We start from the raw sequence: 15,583 nt of genomic DNA, 5'->3' as shown, positions 1-15,583 counted from the left end.
ATAATAATCTGAAGTCAGATCCAACAGGTTTTGATGATAGCCAACAGGGAGCTATGTCAGAAGAGCCCTAAACGTACAATCAATAGTGTGCAGGCCACAACCAAAAGTAACCAATATCCCTCTGCACCCAGACAATCATTTATAATCCATTATGCCGGGATGCAGTACAGACCTCAACACTGTCACATTTCAGGGTCGTGTTTCTTGGTTAAAGCCACGGGGAGAGTGTAGAAGGGACGATGACAGTCGCACAAGTACTGTACTGTAACACACTATATGCCAATCGTGTAGCCTTCATCGAGCTGCAGAGCAATGCTAAGCCTGCTACAAAAAAGTAGCCTCATTGTGTCTAAGTGATTGTGGTAACTTTCATGCCGTTTGCATTTTTCCGAGAGATGTTCCATGCCGAAACTCACCAAACAGGGGGAGCAATAAAATACACTTATTTAACCAACTCTATTTCTCATAACTTATAGACATTATACAGTCATTTTTGTCTAAGGATGTTAACCAGCCACAACTGCTGATAACCCTGAAGTAAATCCTGCTTTGTAACAGCCTCTGTAGATGTTTCTGAACCAATAATGGGAGTTTATACCATGACCTCCAGTAGGTGGTGAAAACCATCAGTCTGTGGGTATGAATGCTTTCACAGACTTGGACATTATCTTTTAAGAGTTTAATTGACAGGACACTATTTGGAATGAACAAGTATTACAAGGTTCCACCAAGACTTGAATTCAGATCACTGGATTCAAAGTCTAGAGTGCTGACCATTACACCATGGAACCCACTCACAATAAAATATATGTGTTGATTAGATGTAAGTTATATAGAATAAATGATACAGAGGATATAAAATACATTTAACACTAACTCCACCAGATGAGAACCCATATGACCACCAGTCATCCTCCATAATATGATGCTGTTAGTGTTACATATGATTCAGCTGCCAAAGAGGGAGTTAATACCATAGCTCCATAATCTTCAGCAGGTGGTGGAACCCGGTGGTCTTTAGCTATGAAAGCTGCAAAAGTCTCTTTGCTTTCAGAATTGGACAGTATAATTGTCATTTGACTCACTCAGGTTCCACCGAGACTTGAACTCGGATCACTGGATTCAAAGTCCAGAGTGCTGACCATTACACCATGGAACCCACTACATGAACCAATATATGTGTTGAACAGATTTAGGTTATATAGAATAAATGATATTGAGGATAAAGAAAACTGATGAAAAGAGATAAAGTAGTTGAAAAAGCAACAGTTATTCATTGTAACCCAAATGGGACTACATGCTTGGTTACATATTTGGCAACACTCTCACTTATGTTAACCAAGCCTTGAACTAATGCATTCAGTGAGAATGAACAAATATTACAAGGTTCCACCGAGACTTGAACTCGGATCACTGGATTCAAAGTCCAGAGTGCTGACCATTACACCATGGAACCCAATCCCAATAAAATATATGTGTTGATTAGATGTAAGTTATATAGAATAAATGATGCAGAGGATATAAAATACATTTAACACTAGCTCCACCAGATGAGAACCCGTATGACAGCCAGTCATCCTCCATAATATGATGCTATTAGTGTTACATATGATTCAGCTGCCAAAGAGGGAGTTAATACCATAGCTCCATAATCTTCAGCAGGTGGTGGAAACCCGTGGTCTTTAGCTATGAAAGCTGCAAAAGTCTCTTTGCTTTCAGAGTTGGACAGTTTAATTGACAGGAGGTCAATAGTCATTTGACTCACACAGGTTCCACCGAGACTTGAACTCGGATCACTGGATTCAAAGTCCAGAGTGCTGACCATTACACCATGGAACCCACTACATCAGTGGTCGCCAACCCGTCTATCGCGATCTACCGGTCGATCTCGCAGTCTTCCCTGTCGATCCCCCAACTCTCTGGACTCACTGGCTGTCGTCGCGCCGCAGATCAGCTGTGTGTCGGTTGTCTGTTCTTCACACGCGCTGTGTGTCCGCTACTGGCGGTGGAGTTGCAGGTTTATCTCCTGCATTTCCTTCAAGAACAAGTTGGTTTATGTACTAAAGTAAATGTCAGGACTCTACGGTATGAAGACACGCATCTTTCGGTCTGTCGATAACAATCAAAGCCCCGTTGGAACAAATGAGTGGATTCAGAAGGTGAACCGCTGGAGTGCTTTTACTTTGAAACGGGTTCGGAAAGTGTTGTAAAAACATTTGTGTCGTAGACAGATAAACATTGTGGTTCACAGCAGAATAAACAGAGAAAATTATCTTTCACCTGAGTTTTAATGTTTATCTGATGAATTTATGTCACAGACAAATGGTTGCAGCACTTTCTGTATGCCTTTTCAAAATAAAAGCACTCCAGCATTTCTGTTGATGGAATCCATTCCGTTGTTTAAAAAGTTATTGTGAAATATTTGCAGGAGCAGAAGATGCATGGCTTCATACTGTGTAGTACTGGTATTTATTTGAGTACAAGGGACTTCTTTCATACAGGGCAATAATCATTTTTGTGGCCATATTCAAATCAAAGCCTTTATGTAAAAACATTGTGCTGCAGTAGATGCTCCTCTGCAGAACATGTTGTGGAACTGACAACCTACATATTGAGCATTGTTAATATGAATTGATATTAATTTGAATATTGTGCATTAAATAGAAAAAGTTGCACAACTGCCCTTCTTTGTGTATATTTATTTCTTGTACATTCAGCCTTTAACAGAAATTGCAAAAAATAATAAGTGTGACCCTCCTAAGTGGGTTTTTTGGAAGATATCAGGGTGGTAGATCTCGGCTTACGTTTGGAATTAAAAAGTGATCTTGGGCTCGAAAAGGCTGGTGACCACTGCACTACATGACACACTATATGTGTTGAACAGATTTTGGTTATATAGAATACATGATATTGAGGATATGGAAAACTGATGAAAAAAGATAAAGTAGTTGAAAAAGCAACACTTATTGATTGTAACCCAAATGGGACCACATGCTTGGTTCCATCTTTGGCAACCCTCTCACTTTGGCAACCCTCTCACTTATATTAACCAAGCCTTGAACTAATGCATTCATTGAGAATGAGCAGATATTACAAGGTTCCACCGAGACTTGAACTCGGATCACTGGATTCAAAGTCCAGAGTGCTGACCATTACACCATGGAACCCAATCCCAATAAAATATATGTGTTGATTAGATGTAAGTTATATAGAATAAATGATGCAGAGGATATAAAATACATTTAACACTAGCTCCACCAGATGAGAACCCGTATGACAGCCAGTCATCCTCCATAATATGATGCTGTTAGTGTTATATATGATTCAGCTGCCAAAGAGGGAGTTAATACCTTAGCTCCATAATCTTCAGCAGGTGGTGGAACCCGGTGGTCTTTAGCTATGAAAGCTGCAAAAGTCTCTTTACTTTCAGAATTGGACAGTTTAATTGACAGGATGTCAATAGTGTTAAATTACATGTTTCAACTCAGGTTCCACTGAGACTTGATATGTGTTGATCAGATTTAGGATATACAGAATAAATGATAGAGAGGATATAGAAAACTGATGAAAAGAGATAAAGTAGTTGAAAAAGCAACACATATTGATTGTAACCCAAATGGGACAAAATGCTTGGTTCTGTCTTTGGCCACACTGTCTCTTAAATTGACTGAGACTAGAATTAATTAATTCAGTGAGAATGAACAAGTGTTACAAGGTTCCACCGAGACTTGAACTCGGATCACTGGATTCAAAGTCCAGAGTGCTGACCATTACACCATGGAACCCACTCATCCTACTATATATGTGTTGAAAAGATGTAAGTTATACAGAGTAAATGATACAGAGGATATAAAATACATTTAACACTAACTCCACCAGATGAGAACCCATATGACCGCCAGTCATCCTCCATAATATGATGCTGTTAGTTTTACATATGATTCAGCTGCCAAAGAGGGAGTTAATACCTTAGCTCCGTAATCTTCGGCAGGTGGTGGAACCCGGTGGTCTTTAGCTATGAAAGCTGCAAAAGTCTCTTTACTTTCAGAATTGGACAGTTTAATTGACTGGAGGACAATAGTCATTTGACTCACTCAGGTTCCACCGAGACTTGAACTCGGATCACTGGATTCAAAGTCCAGAGTGCTGACCATTACACCATGGAACCCTCTACACACACCAATATATGTGTTGAACAGATTTAGGTTATATAGAATAAATGATATTGAGGATATAGAAAACTGATGAAAAGAGATAAAGTAGTTGAAAAAGCAACAGTTATTGATTGTAACCCAAATGGGACTACATGCTTAGTTCCATCTTTGGCAACACTCTCACTTATATTAACCAAGACTTGAAATAATGCATTCATTGAGAATGAACAAGTATTACAAGGTTCCACCGAGACTTGAACTCGGATCACTGGATTCAAAGTCCAGAGTGCTGACCATTACACCATGGAACCCACACACAATAAAATATATGTGTTGATTAGATGTAAGTTATATAGAATAAATGATACAGAGGATATAAAATACATTTAACACTAGCTCCACCAGATGAGAACCCGTATGACAGCCAGTCATCCTCCATAATATGATGCTGTTAGCGTTACATATGATTCAGCTGCCAAAGAGGGAGTTAATACCATAGCTCCGTAATCTTCGGCAGGTGTAACCACGAGATGTAACAGTTGTGTTGACATCAAGTAAACTATAGAGAAAAAATGATAAAGAGGCTATAGACTACTGATGAATACAGGCAAAATAGTTGAAAAAGCAACACCAATTGGCCTCATTCACCAACAGTTCTCTAGAAGAAATGCTTTCTTAAACCCACTTACACAGTTGTCACGACGATTCTACCATTCACCAATGTTTAATATCTGGAATTTGTTTGTATGTAAAAACAGAATCCTCGCACAATTAAGAGCACTCTTAATTGAGGTCTCATCTAGCTTCTTATTACCACTGGCTATGCCTAAAGATTAACTCTTGTACATCTGTGCTTTGGCTATATTAGATATGATATGTTTCAAACCCCAGAGACCAACCACCAGTGGGACCGAAGACAACAAATTGTTGATAATATCATTATAGTATTTTCAGAGGCTGCATCACCATGGTTCACATAGCACAATGTTTTCTTTTTTAATCCAGCTGCAAGGTTTTATCCATCTACTCTCTACATGACTTCTGTCCTCTCTCTTATCCACAGCCGGACCTATGCCAAAGCTCCACTATTCACACTGCAAGCATCATGCTACAAATTGGAGTAAAACATATAAGCCGGTAGATATACAGACAGAGAGAGATGGGTATATTTTCAAACAAAAGATGAAAGGAGGATGGAAGCTGGAGGAAGTGATGGAAGGATGAAAAGAGGAAGTTGGATTTAAGAGAGTAGGACTCAGCGCTGTCATTCCATCTTTACATTATTTATATGTGTATACATCATGTCACAGTGGTGTCATAAATAACGTGCAGAGAGAGTCTAGCACTGTCTGAAAAACACATTTTTACAGTTTATGGAAGAGTTATAGAAATTTTAGCCATTTGCACCCTCTTCACAGTAATTCTGGTGTCTGAGGGACAATCAATATGCTACAATCTGCAACCTGTAGTGCTGTAGAACTGCATTTCATGACACTGGTGGGTGTTATTTGTGAAATACAGTAGAGTTGAACAGTATCACAAATAGTCTACGATCATTCACATCTCTGAAAACAATGAACATGAGAACATTCCTGAAGTGAGATTTTATTGCGGGACAGTTGGGTTGGAGTTAATTAGCATTAGTTAGGTGTTCCAAATAAACTAACAACTGAATGTGTATTATATATCTTAAATTAATATACTGTAACAGGAAAGGTGGAGGTCAAATTGACGTCTGTAAGACCAAGAAAACGCTCAGAGACAACTTCACGAAAGGACTGACAGTCCTTTCTTGAAGTTGTATTTGCTTTGCAAATCAGGCTTCCTTTCGTGAAGTCTGATTTGCTTTGCAAATCAAGACCTTTGAAAATTTTGAAGAATGGATTAGTAAATCTACTCTGCAGCCGCACCTGCACTAAAATGACCTTCATGCTGGTCGCATCAGAAGAAACCTTTTCTGCGCCCTCACCACAGCACCTGAAGGTTGCCAAAGCAGCATTTAAATAAGTCTGATGTTTTTTTGGAAACAAAGCCTATGAACCATTTAAGTTTAAATAGAATTATTTGGCGATGAGCGAGAGCCTCTCAAAATGTTCTGGCGTGGGTGGATCATGCTATGGGTGTGTGTTGCGGCCAGTGGCTCTGAGAACATGTCACTGGTAGAGGATAGAACAAATTGTATTTAAATGTAATTAAATAACAGTAAAATCTCTATGAGTCATATGTCACAACATTCACTATATGTCAGCTGGCTGTAACCGGCTGTTAAAAAGGGTGAAGATAAAAAAGAGGATGGTTTTTACAACAGGATAATGATCCTGAGCCCACCTCAAAATCCACAATGGATGAGTGCAAGCGGCACAGCTGAAGGTTTTGCCACAGCCCTCACATTCCTTCCGACCCTAACATCATCAAAAATAAACCCCAAAAGAGCAGAGCATTGCAAGATCTGAAAGAATCTCAGATAAGAGATTTGTGAGCAAGGTATCAACAAGCTGTGATACTAATCATGCAGTGTGCTTGAACTTTAGTTTCCAGTCCCTTTATCCTGTAGGTAACATGGGAACAAATGTTCTGTTACAGAAATGTGTCACCTTTAAAGCAGCAGTGTGGAGGATTTAGGGATATCTAGGCAGACTTGAAACATACTATTCACATCTATCTTTTAAAGAGTGTATATTCACCTGAAACTAAGAATGATTCAATGAATGAATGAGCCCTTTATATTTTCATCAGGGGTGGGTCCACTTCCATGGAGTCTGCCATGATACACCATCATGTTTCTACACAGTTCTACCAAACACTGGCTCTAGGGAGGACCTTTAACATTATACTTTACTTGAAGTAGCCTCTCCTCCATGCATGTGGAGGAGGGATGAAAGTTTTGTAGGTTGCAGTCTGCAATATCACCACTCATTGCCTCCAAATCCTTCAAACTGAACTTTTAACTTTTAACGTCTGTTTGTTTTCTTTCATGTCGCTTTAATGATGATGTAATGAAAAAACAGTAATGCCTCACTTTAAGGCGTTCACTATCTACACGCTGCACAGATATTGTGTTTATTATGTAAAATTAAAATCCTGAATTTAACAAAATGAGACCCCTGACTAACTTGCAGATGCAGGCTGGATATCTGCCAGATTGGTTTTCGTTGTGATGTTCGGGTTAAGGAGGGTCACCTGATTAATTACTTGAATGATCAACAATCTTGCTTGCAGACGACGGGATGGATTTCTGGCAGCACAGAAAGTCTGGTCAGCTTTTTCCAGTTTGAACAATTTGGCTGCCTGATTTCCCAGCAGTGCTGTTTTGTATTTTGCGACTGAAAACTGCATGGTCTTCACCGAGGCTGCTGCAGAACAGACTGCCTGCATTCTGAAGCTCTGGATCTCTGAGGACAGAGTGACCTCGTGGTGAAACTCATCACTGGCAGGCTAAAAGGAGTGTATGTCTCCAGCCCTCCCTAGGTCAATAGTAAAAAAAGTGGCAGTTAGATCTGGAAAACTTCACACTTCCATACTTTAAACAAGCTTTTATTTATTTATTTGATTTATTTAAGTGCCATTAGAGAACTTAACCGAGTGCAATACTATTCTAACTGTGCAATATTACCATGTGCAATAAAACTGAGTACATTTACTCATCAGCTTTAATAGCTTGCTAATTTGCTTTGTACTATTCAGTGTTTGTTTTTATATTAATTTATTAGATTGTAAGTGTCCACTTGTCTGTGAGTTATGTCACTATTTGTACCACTGGGACACTTCATTTCATTGTACACTGATCATCGACAGTAGAAGACATTGAATTGAAATCCAAGTCATCTGTTATGGTACAGGTCCTACTCAAAATCCTATCTACTAGCTTAAAAGATAAGAGAAAAAAGAAAGAAAACTCTGTAGCAGTGGTGTACTGAGAAGAATTTGTAGAATTTGTACATGATGATGTCAAGTGTACCTTTGAGGTGACACTCAGTGGGTGTCTGAGATAGATGAGAATGTGTAATGGGTGAGGGCTGAAGGAGTGGATAAAGGAGGACGAGGTGGGGAATTGATCTGTAAGAGTGATGAGGAGAGCTGGTGTAGTCTCGTATAACCAGACCTCTCTCTGCTCCGTGGTCAACATTTGTATAATAGGATGCCCCTCTTTCAAGTACACAGGCTGATAAAAACATGCAGACAGTGATTGTACAGAAATTAGTGACTTCAAGTGTATCTTTAATTGGTGTATTTAGGATAAAGTACAGTATGTGCAGCAATGTTTAGATTCTGAAAGAAAAACACCTATAGCTTCTATAATGTGAGGGTTTTATGCTTTTTTTCTGTTTTATGTGATTGTTAACTACATATGTTTGGGTTTTACAACATTGGTCAAACAAAACAAACAAAGCGGTTTAAATATATTATTGATTATATTGGAATTATTAAAAACAATTCTCAGACAATAATCACTTGTTGCTGTCCTAGCATTTAACAAGTTTGTTAGAATCAACAAAAATGGTCTTAAAACCAGAATAATCTCCACAATAATTTGCAGGCCAATATAACAATAACATATTTACATCAAAGAAATGATTGTCTCATCAATACATGTTACTGACTTGACTTCTTCCCCGGAGTCCCTATGCCTATCCCTAAGATTGGGCTATACAAATAAAATGTGATTGATTGATCGGTTACTTTTTGTTTCATAAACCGGTCGGGAAAGCTTTTACCATGGTCATTTTTCTAAATTCCTTTTTGTCATCTGAGAAAACTGGTGCAGTCAGGTGTTGGATTTAGTTATGGGCAAGTATAACACTTACGTTTGTTAGACTGTGTATCCAATTATAGCTATGGATACAGAGTTGACATTATAGAGGTTTTCTGTGATTGTATTGACTATGTCCTGAGCTGAGTAAGTACAATTTCTAATGCTGTAGCCTAACATTTCACTTATTTTTAGGTAACAGTAATTTTATTTGTGTGATAATGTTTCACAAGAATCGAGTTTCCAGACACAACTAATATTAATTTTATCAGCATCGTAACAATGCTGCCAACCTCACGTTATAAAAAGTGTTGAGTAATTTGATCAAATGTAATGTATTTAATTGTGTAATAAATGTATGTAGGATTTCAACTCATACACTGTATTTCAATGCAAATTCTGGGGTACTATCTAACCTACAAGTATGTGTATATGTGTGCACATGCACATACTGTGATGGCCAATCAGCAGGGTCTGTAGATAGTTCTTCATACCCAGTAGCACGATTTGGTTGAAATGCTGCAGGGATGCCTACATACAGACTGCGGATGCAACTGGTTTGCAGAGGACCAAGTGAGATACACCCTAACCTTGTTTTCCAAGGAATGAGAATGATAAAAGAAGTTGCCACCACTAGAAATTCAGGGAGACCTAAATGTGTTATAAAAAAGTTAGTTGATGTATTCTAAAAGGAACAACAGCCATTTCTACTCCTGCTGGAACTATTCCCTCAGAAAAAAACATTAATTTCTGTGGCAATTGACCTTGCCACGGGGCTCTCCCACACACAGCCAGAGACGGAAGTGTTCCTCTTAAACATCTTTATTCACATAAACATAAATTCAACTTAAAGCAGACTGGCTTTGCAGCCCAGTCCTCCACTCAGTGTCTGGGAGTCTCTGGAGCCTCAGTCTTCCTGAGCTCCTTCCTGAGGTCTGAGTCCTGAGGCAGCTCACACGCTGCCTTTTAAGCATGAGGACCAATCAGCTAACAGCTCTCACCTGTGCTGATTGATCCTCTATAGCAGGTGAGGGTGCTCTCCCAGCCCCCTCACCTCCACATACCTCCATCGCAAATTTCAGGCCAGGGATTTCTCCCGGCCTGACCTACTCCCCACCCCAACGGACCAGGAGAGGAAGCCCATCCCCCGCGGCTCTCCGGAGGTCGAGCAGGTGGGCGACGACGTACGCAGCGTCTCTCCGGAGGCCGGCCCGGTGGGCGACGCCGCCCGGGCGCCCCGGCAAAAGGTACCGGGCCTGCCGGTGTCGGCCTCTCCGCCGACAGGGGACCTGGGACAGGGGCTGCAGGCGTCGGTCTCTCCGCCGACGCAGGAACTGCAGGGGACGCTGGCTGTACCGCCAGCCTGGGTGCGGGGACAGGGGACGCTGGCTTCACCGCCAGCCTGGGTGCGGGGACAGGGGACGCTGGCTTCACCGCCAGCCTGGGTCCGGGGCCCGGGGACGCTGGCTTCACCGCCAGTCTGGGTCCGGGGCCCGGGGACGCTGGCTTCACCGCCAGTCTGGGTCCGGGGCCCGGGGACGCTGGCTTCACCGCCAGTCTGGGTGCCGGAACAGGGGACGCTGGCTTCACCACCAGCCTGGGTGCAGGGACAGGGGGCGCCGGCTTCACCGCCAGCCTAGGTGCAGGGACAGGGGCCGCTGGCTTCACCGCCAGCCTGGGTGCAGGGACAGGGGACGCTGGCTTCCCCGCCCACCTGGGTGCCTGAACAGGGCACGCTGGCTTCACCGCCAGCCTGGGTGCAGGGACAGGGGACGCTGGCTTCACCGCCAGCCTGGGTTGCCGGGGACAGGGGGAGTCGGCTTCACCGCCGACCTGGGTGCAGGGACAGGGCACGCTGGCTTCACCGCCAGCTTAGGTGCAGGGACAGGGGACGCTGGCTTCACCGCCAGCCTGGGTGCCGGGACAGGGGGAGTCGGCTTCACCGCCGACCTGGGTGCAGGGACAGGGCACGCTGGCGTCACCGCCAGCCTTGGTGCGGGGACAGGGGACGCTGGCTTCACCGGAGCTGTGCGGGGACGCGGAATCGGTGGCACGCCGGTCGCCGCCCGCGGCCGCGAAATTGGGGCCGTGCTCACCGCCTCCTTCGGCGCGGAGTGGCAGGCTGGAGCGGGTCCCAACCAGGCCGGCTGCCGCCCCGTCCGTATCGCCTCCCTCTCCACCTGCCTCAGGAGTGCCTCCATCCCCCGTCTGGTCCTGTCTCTCTCCTCCCGGTACGCCGTCACCAGGTCCTCCATCCTCGGTACCAGTTCCCATACCGCCTGCTGGTCCACGTCTGTGGCTGTGTGGAGCCCCACGTTGGGCGCCAGTGTGGCAATCAACCTTGCCACGGGGCTCTCCCACACACAGCCAGAGACGGAATCGTTGCTCTTCAGCATCTTTTAATCAAATAAACATAAATTCACGCTACAAACTTTAAGCGGACTGGCTTTGCAGCCCAGTCCTCCACTCAGTGTCTGGGAGTCTCTGGAGCCTCAGTCCTCCTGAGCTCCTTCCTGAGGTCTGAGTCCTGAGGCAGCTCCCACGCTGCCTTTTAAGTATGAGGACCAATCAGCTAACAGCTCTCACCTGTGCTGATTGATCCTCTATAGCAGGTGAGGGTGCTCTCCCAGCCCCCTCACCTCCACAATTTCGTTAACTCATGATTGACAGAATGGAAACATGCCAGTTCTTTGCTGGCCGATATTTGGCATCTCTGATCCTGAAAAGATTGGTGGAAATATAAATTCCTTTGGAGGACACTTAAGATAATGGGCCAACATGCGAGACAAAAACAAAAAGGGTCCAAGCCAGACTTCTGTAAATTAATGAGCTCTATTTGTGCCATGTGGGGCAAACACATTGAACTTGGCAACATGCTTTATGGCGGCACAAATGTCAGTCAAGGATGTTTGTGACGATATAAAAGTAGAGGCCATTCTATAGAGTAAATCGGTTGAGGTCTACAAAGCTGCACTTTTCAAATGAATAATTTTGATTGATGAGTGATGCCTTTAAGAAGCTGGACACATTTTTTTAATGTTGTTAATACTGCAACCTCACCCCTTCGGGAAAGATCTTCCACACTGTAAATGTATGAGAGAGTTTGCAGTGCTTTCAACCTTCCAAAGTCTCTCAAACGAGGAGCCGACAGAAACACGTGAGGCCCCTTGTAGCACAACACTAAATAATACTAGTTAAAGGGTAAAAAATAAATAGTAAAATTGAAGTATGTTTGCTACAGTATTTGCAGACCACAACACCAATCTGTTTCTGGATGACCAGATGACACAGCCACTCAACTCTGTCGATTACTAGTCAATGATCCTACCTTCAACTACCTTGACCAGGAATTAATGATTTGCATACATTTCCATTGGGTTCTTTGGATAGTCAATAAGTAATGGAAAGGTCATACAGGTTTCAGGTCATAAACCTTCCAGGTCATGGAGTCTTGGAGACAGGTATGCAAAAAGTTACTCTTTAACTATAAAATAGGTTTCAACCACACTTAGTTAATTTTTCCAATACAATGCCAACCTCTATCACCCAGAGTACAGGCTGTAATTATAGTCTACCTTCTCTTCCTCTTTCTGCTGGTCTCTCTCTCTCTCTCTCTCTCTCTCTCTCTCTCTCTCTCTCACACACACACACACACACACAAACACACACACACACAAAACACATAGGCACAGATAGAGATTTCACTAGATAAAGTAATTATTTGTTTGTCATGCTTTTCGTTGTTTTTACCCTCAGTATAGTAATTATGGACCCAAACACAGAAGCCTAACACTGATGAGGTAAAAGTTTAAACTAGTTCAACCAAGGGACAGGCTGGGACACAGGCAGCGGAGCCACGACAGGTAATGTGCACTGCACAAACCATGGAAGCAGTGATACAAGGCACAGGGAAACCGGATTAGCCATGAAAAAACACAGGCACAAGGAATCGCTAACAACCAGAAGTAGGTAAATTGGCACAGCGCAAGTATCACTTGGACACACTGAGTTGAGAGAAGGAGCGGGTCTTTATACTACTGCTTGCAAGGTGGAATGGAGCTGATTAGCTGTCCCTGGCATCTATTTCAGTTGTGAGGAGGAGGAAACTGGATCACCAGCTACACACACACACGTAAGGGTAAACATGAAGTAACACAGAAGGATGAGGAAAGATCCTGTCTACATATGACAGTTTCATAACACCATCAATGAATTCTTAATCAAAGAGGAGATCAGGATGTCTGCTCCACTGATAGATAATATTCCATGTCCTGAGATACGTGTAGGTCAAAGTGCCCATACTAAATACATGCCAGAACATTTTCACTGATGTGACCTGAATGACAGATTTGCTGAACTTGACTGACTGATGTGTTGTTTGTTTTGGTGGCATCAGTCATCTCTTTGTTCTGCAAACACATAGGGGTGCTCAACAGGCACAGAGAATTTAAACATCAGGAACGTATGCTTGCTTTGTTGTGCAACCAAGCCCTTTAAGTGTATTTAAATATGAATATCTTTGTTTATACATTTAAAGTGTTTCCTCAATGCATTTCGAGCATGTGTCACCTTTGAATGTAGATGAATTTTGAAAGTACAGAGATTCCTTTCATAAACAGTTTGCCTGCCCTGAGGGCTTTGTGCTTAGCAGCACAATGGAGGCTGGATGTTGATCAAGGGCACATCTTTCACAGGTCAGCCCAAGACTGGGCACCAAGTCTGGGGAAGTCTGTGCCAGGAGGGGCCCCACCCTGGAGCATTCTGGAGCCACGATGCTTTAAAACCTCGTTGTGCTGATGTGTCTGTCTCTTGGTCTCAGTCTCCTTTCCTGAATTATACATCAGAGGCAGACCATATACTCTTTGCCTCAGGGCTAATCACATCGGCTCAGTTCAGGAGGAGGAAGCTGTCTGTGGGCATGAGCTTGTCTGTCAGATCCCCTTGGCTTCAGCTCAGCCTATGAGGTAACACAGAGGACATGCACACCAAAATGTAAGCCCTGTAATTAAAGGAGGTGCGGTGGCAGTGGAAGATAAAGCTCCAGAAAGTATGGAAGCTCTGTGTTGTGTTGTGGAGGCTGTGATGCTTCTAACTACATCTGGAGCAAGGTCGTAAGGAAAGGGATCATCTGTAATAGAGATTCCAAAGTGGTCGGCAAGATAAAATAGCCCAGAATTAACCTTTGCTAAAGAAAAGGTTTGCAAAGCTTCCAGAGGTTAAAAAATAACTTCAGTTTTTCACTGCCACTGTGATCGAGTGAGGTTAGAAATGTTAGTTGCACCTGTAATTATATTCATCAGTGATTTCATGGGGTTCTGGAATACACATATATGTCTGTTCTCTACATGCCCATATTCAACCACTAAATGGCCAATGCAAAGCAACTAATGACTATTAAATGACCTGGGTGACAATAGATTTCTATGATGAATCACTGCATCAAGCCATGAAGAGAAGTGCAACTTTTCTGACTCTGAGGTGAGTGAAGTGGAGGTGAAGAACAAAAGATCGTGTGCACGGCACTGATATCAATCAATCAATCAAATTTTATTTGTATAGCCCATTTTCACAAATCACAATTTATATCATAGGGCTTAACAAAGTGCGACATCCTTTACAAGAGTAAGGAAAAAACGACCCCAAAAAAACCCTATTAACTGGCGAAAAAAACGTAGAAACCTCAGAGAGAGCCACATGTGAGGGATCCCTTTCCCAGGACAGACAGAAGTGCAATAGATGCCACGTGTAACTGAGAACATCAACTAAATAACAATATATACAACATTGTTAAGAAGAAACAGTTTGTAACATAATGGAGATGTGTGTCAATGTTTAGTTAATGTTGGTCAAGTATTTATACGTTAGAAAATGTCTGATAGAGATGAAGGGAGCAGCAATGACAAATGAATTGAGGAGTTATTGTCAATAATGGTCAAATATGTGAGTAGGCGTATTGTATATCAAGCAGTCTTGATACAGATAAAGTCTACAATAAGATGCCACCACGATCCACCACCACTATCAGGATCCACCAACATGATCATGATCCATGATCCGCCATCATGATCTCTGATTCGCGATCCACCATGTTGATCTATGGTCCATGATCACAATCTACGATCTAAAATGTGGCAGCAGCAGCGATTTTACTCAGACTCAGTTTACACATGTGTCCTGTTGTCACCTGTGTGTGTGTGTGTGTGTGTGTGTGTGTGTGTGTGTGTGTGTGTGTGTGTGAGAGAGAGAGAAAAAAAAAGAGAGCGGGACGGCTGATGAATGCGCTGCTCTGAATAAAGATTTGACTTATTAATTAAAGTATTGATGATTATGTGATGATCAGGTTTGATATTGTGGAAACAAACAAATCAACTATTAAACTGTAGCGAGTCTTGAGACTTCAGCTGAGAGAGAGAGACACACACAGAGCAGCGGAGTCTGTGTGTATCTGTGCGCTGCCCCACCCTAACCCGCCATCTTTGAGTGAAAGGCTTGAGTCGAAGTGGTACAGGGCTCGTCCAGGACCTCTCGCACCCTAAGCGAGAATCATACTCCTAGTCCAACGAGTCACCAAAATGAAAACCTTCCGAAAGCAGCCATTTCTGCACTAAAATAGGTATACTACTGTCTCCTGCTGACAATGTTAGCAACAATAAACCTCTAATGGATGTAAATTGATATT

The 15,583-nt window shown here is 42.7% G+C and overlaps 7 non-coding genes across 7 annotated transcripts; all 7 read right to left on the bottom strand.

Moving 5' to 3' along the window:
• Positions 1-1,087: 1,087 nt before the first annotated feature.
• On the bottom strand, positions 1,088-1,159 carry trnaq-uug. The gene has a single exon. It is a non-coding gene; the product is annotated as a tRNA-Gln (tRNA).
• A 225-nt stretch (positions 1,160-1,384) lies between these two features.
• On the bottom strand, positions 1,385-1,456 carry trnaq-uug. Its single transcript has one exon. It is a non-coding gene; the product is annotated as a tRNA-Gln (tRNA).
• A 311-nt stretch (positions 1,457-1,767) lies between these two features.
• Positions 1,768-1,839, bottom strand: trnaq-uug. Its single transcript has one exon. It is a non-coding gene; the product is annotated as a tRNA-Gln (tRNA).
• A 1,256-nt stretch (positions 1,840-3,095) lies between these two features.
• Positions 3,096-3,167, bottom strand: trnaq-uug. Its single transcript has one exon. It is a non-coding gene; the product is annotated as a tRNA-Gln (tRNA).
• A 546-nt stretch (positions 3,168-3,713) lies between these two features.
• trnaq-uug lies at positions 3,714-3,785 on the bottom strand. Its single transcript has one exon. It is a non-coding gene; the product is annotated as a tRNA-Gln (tRNA).
• Positions 3,786-4,096: 311 nt separating this feature from the next.
• trnaq-uug lies at positions 4,097-4,168 on the bottom strand. Its single transcript has one exon. It is a non-coding gene; the product is annotated as a tRNA-Gln (tRNA).
• Positions 4,169-4,393: 225 nt separating this feature from the next.
• trnaq-uug lies at positions 4,394-4,465 on the bottom strand. Its single transcript has one exon. It is a non-coding gene; the product is annotated as a tRNA-Gln (tRNA).
• Between the last annotated feature and the right edge of the window lie 11,118 nt (positions 4,466-15,583).

Source organism: Hippoglossus hippoglossus, chromosome 23, assembly GCF_009819705.1.
Source record: "Hippoglossus hippoglossus isolate fHipHip1 chromosome 23, fHipHip1.pri, whole genome shotgun sequence".
NCBI lineage: Eukaryota > Metazoa > Chordata > Actinopteri > Pleuronectiformes > Pleuronectidae > Hippoglossus > Hippoglossus hippoglossus.
Note: the sequence above shows the minus strand (reverse complement) of the source record. Positions and strands in the feature narration are given on the sequence as shown.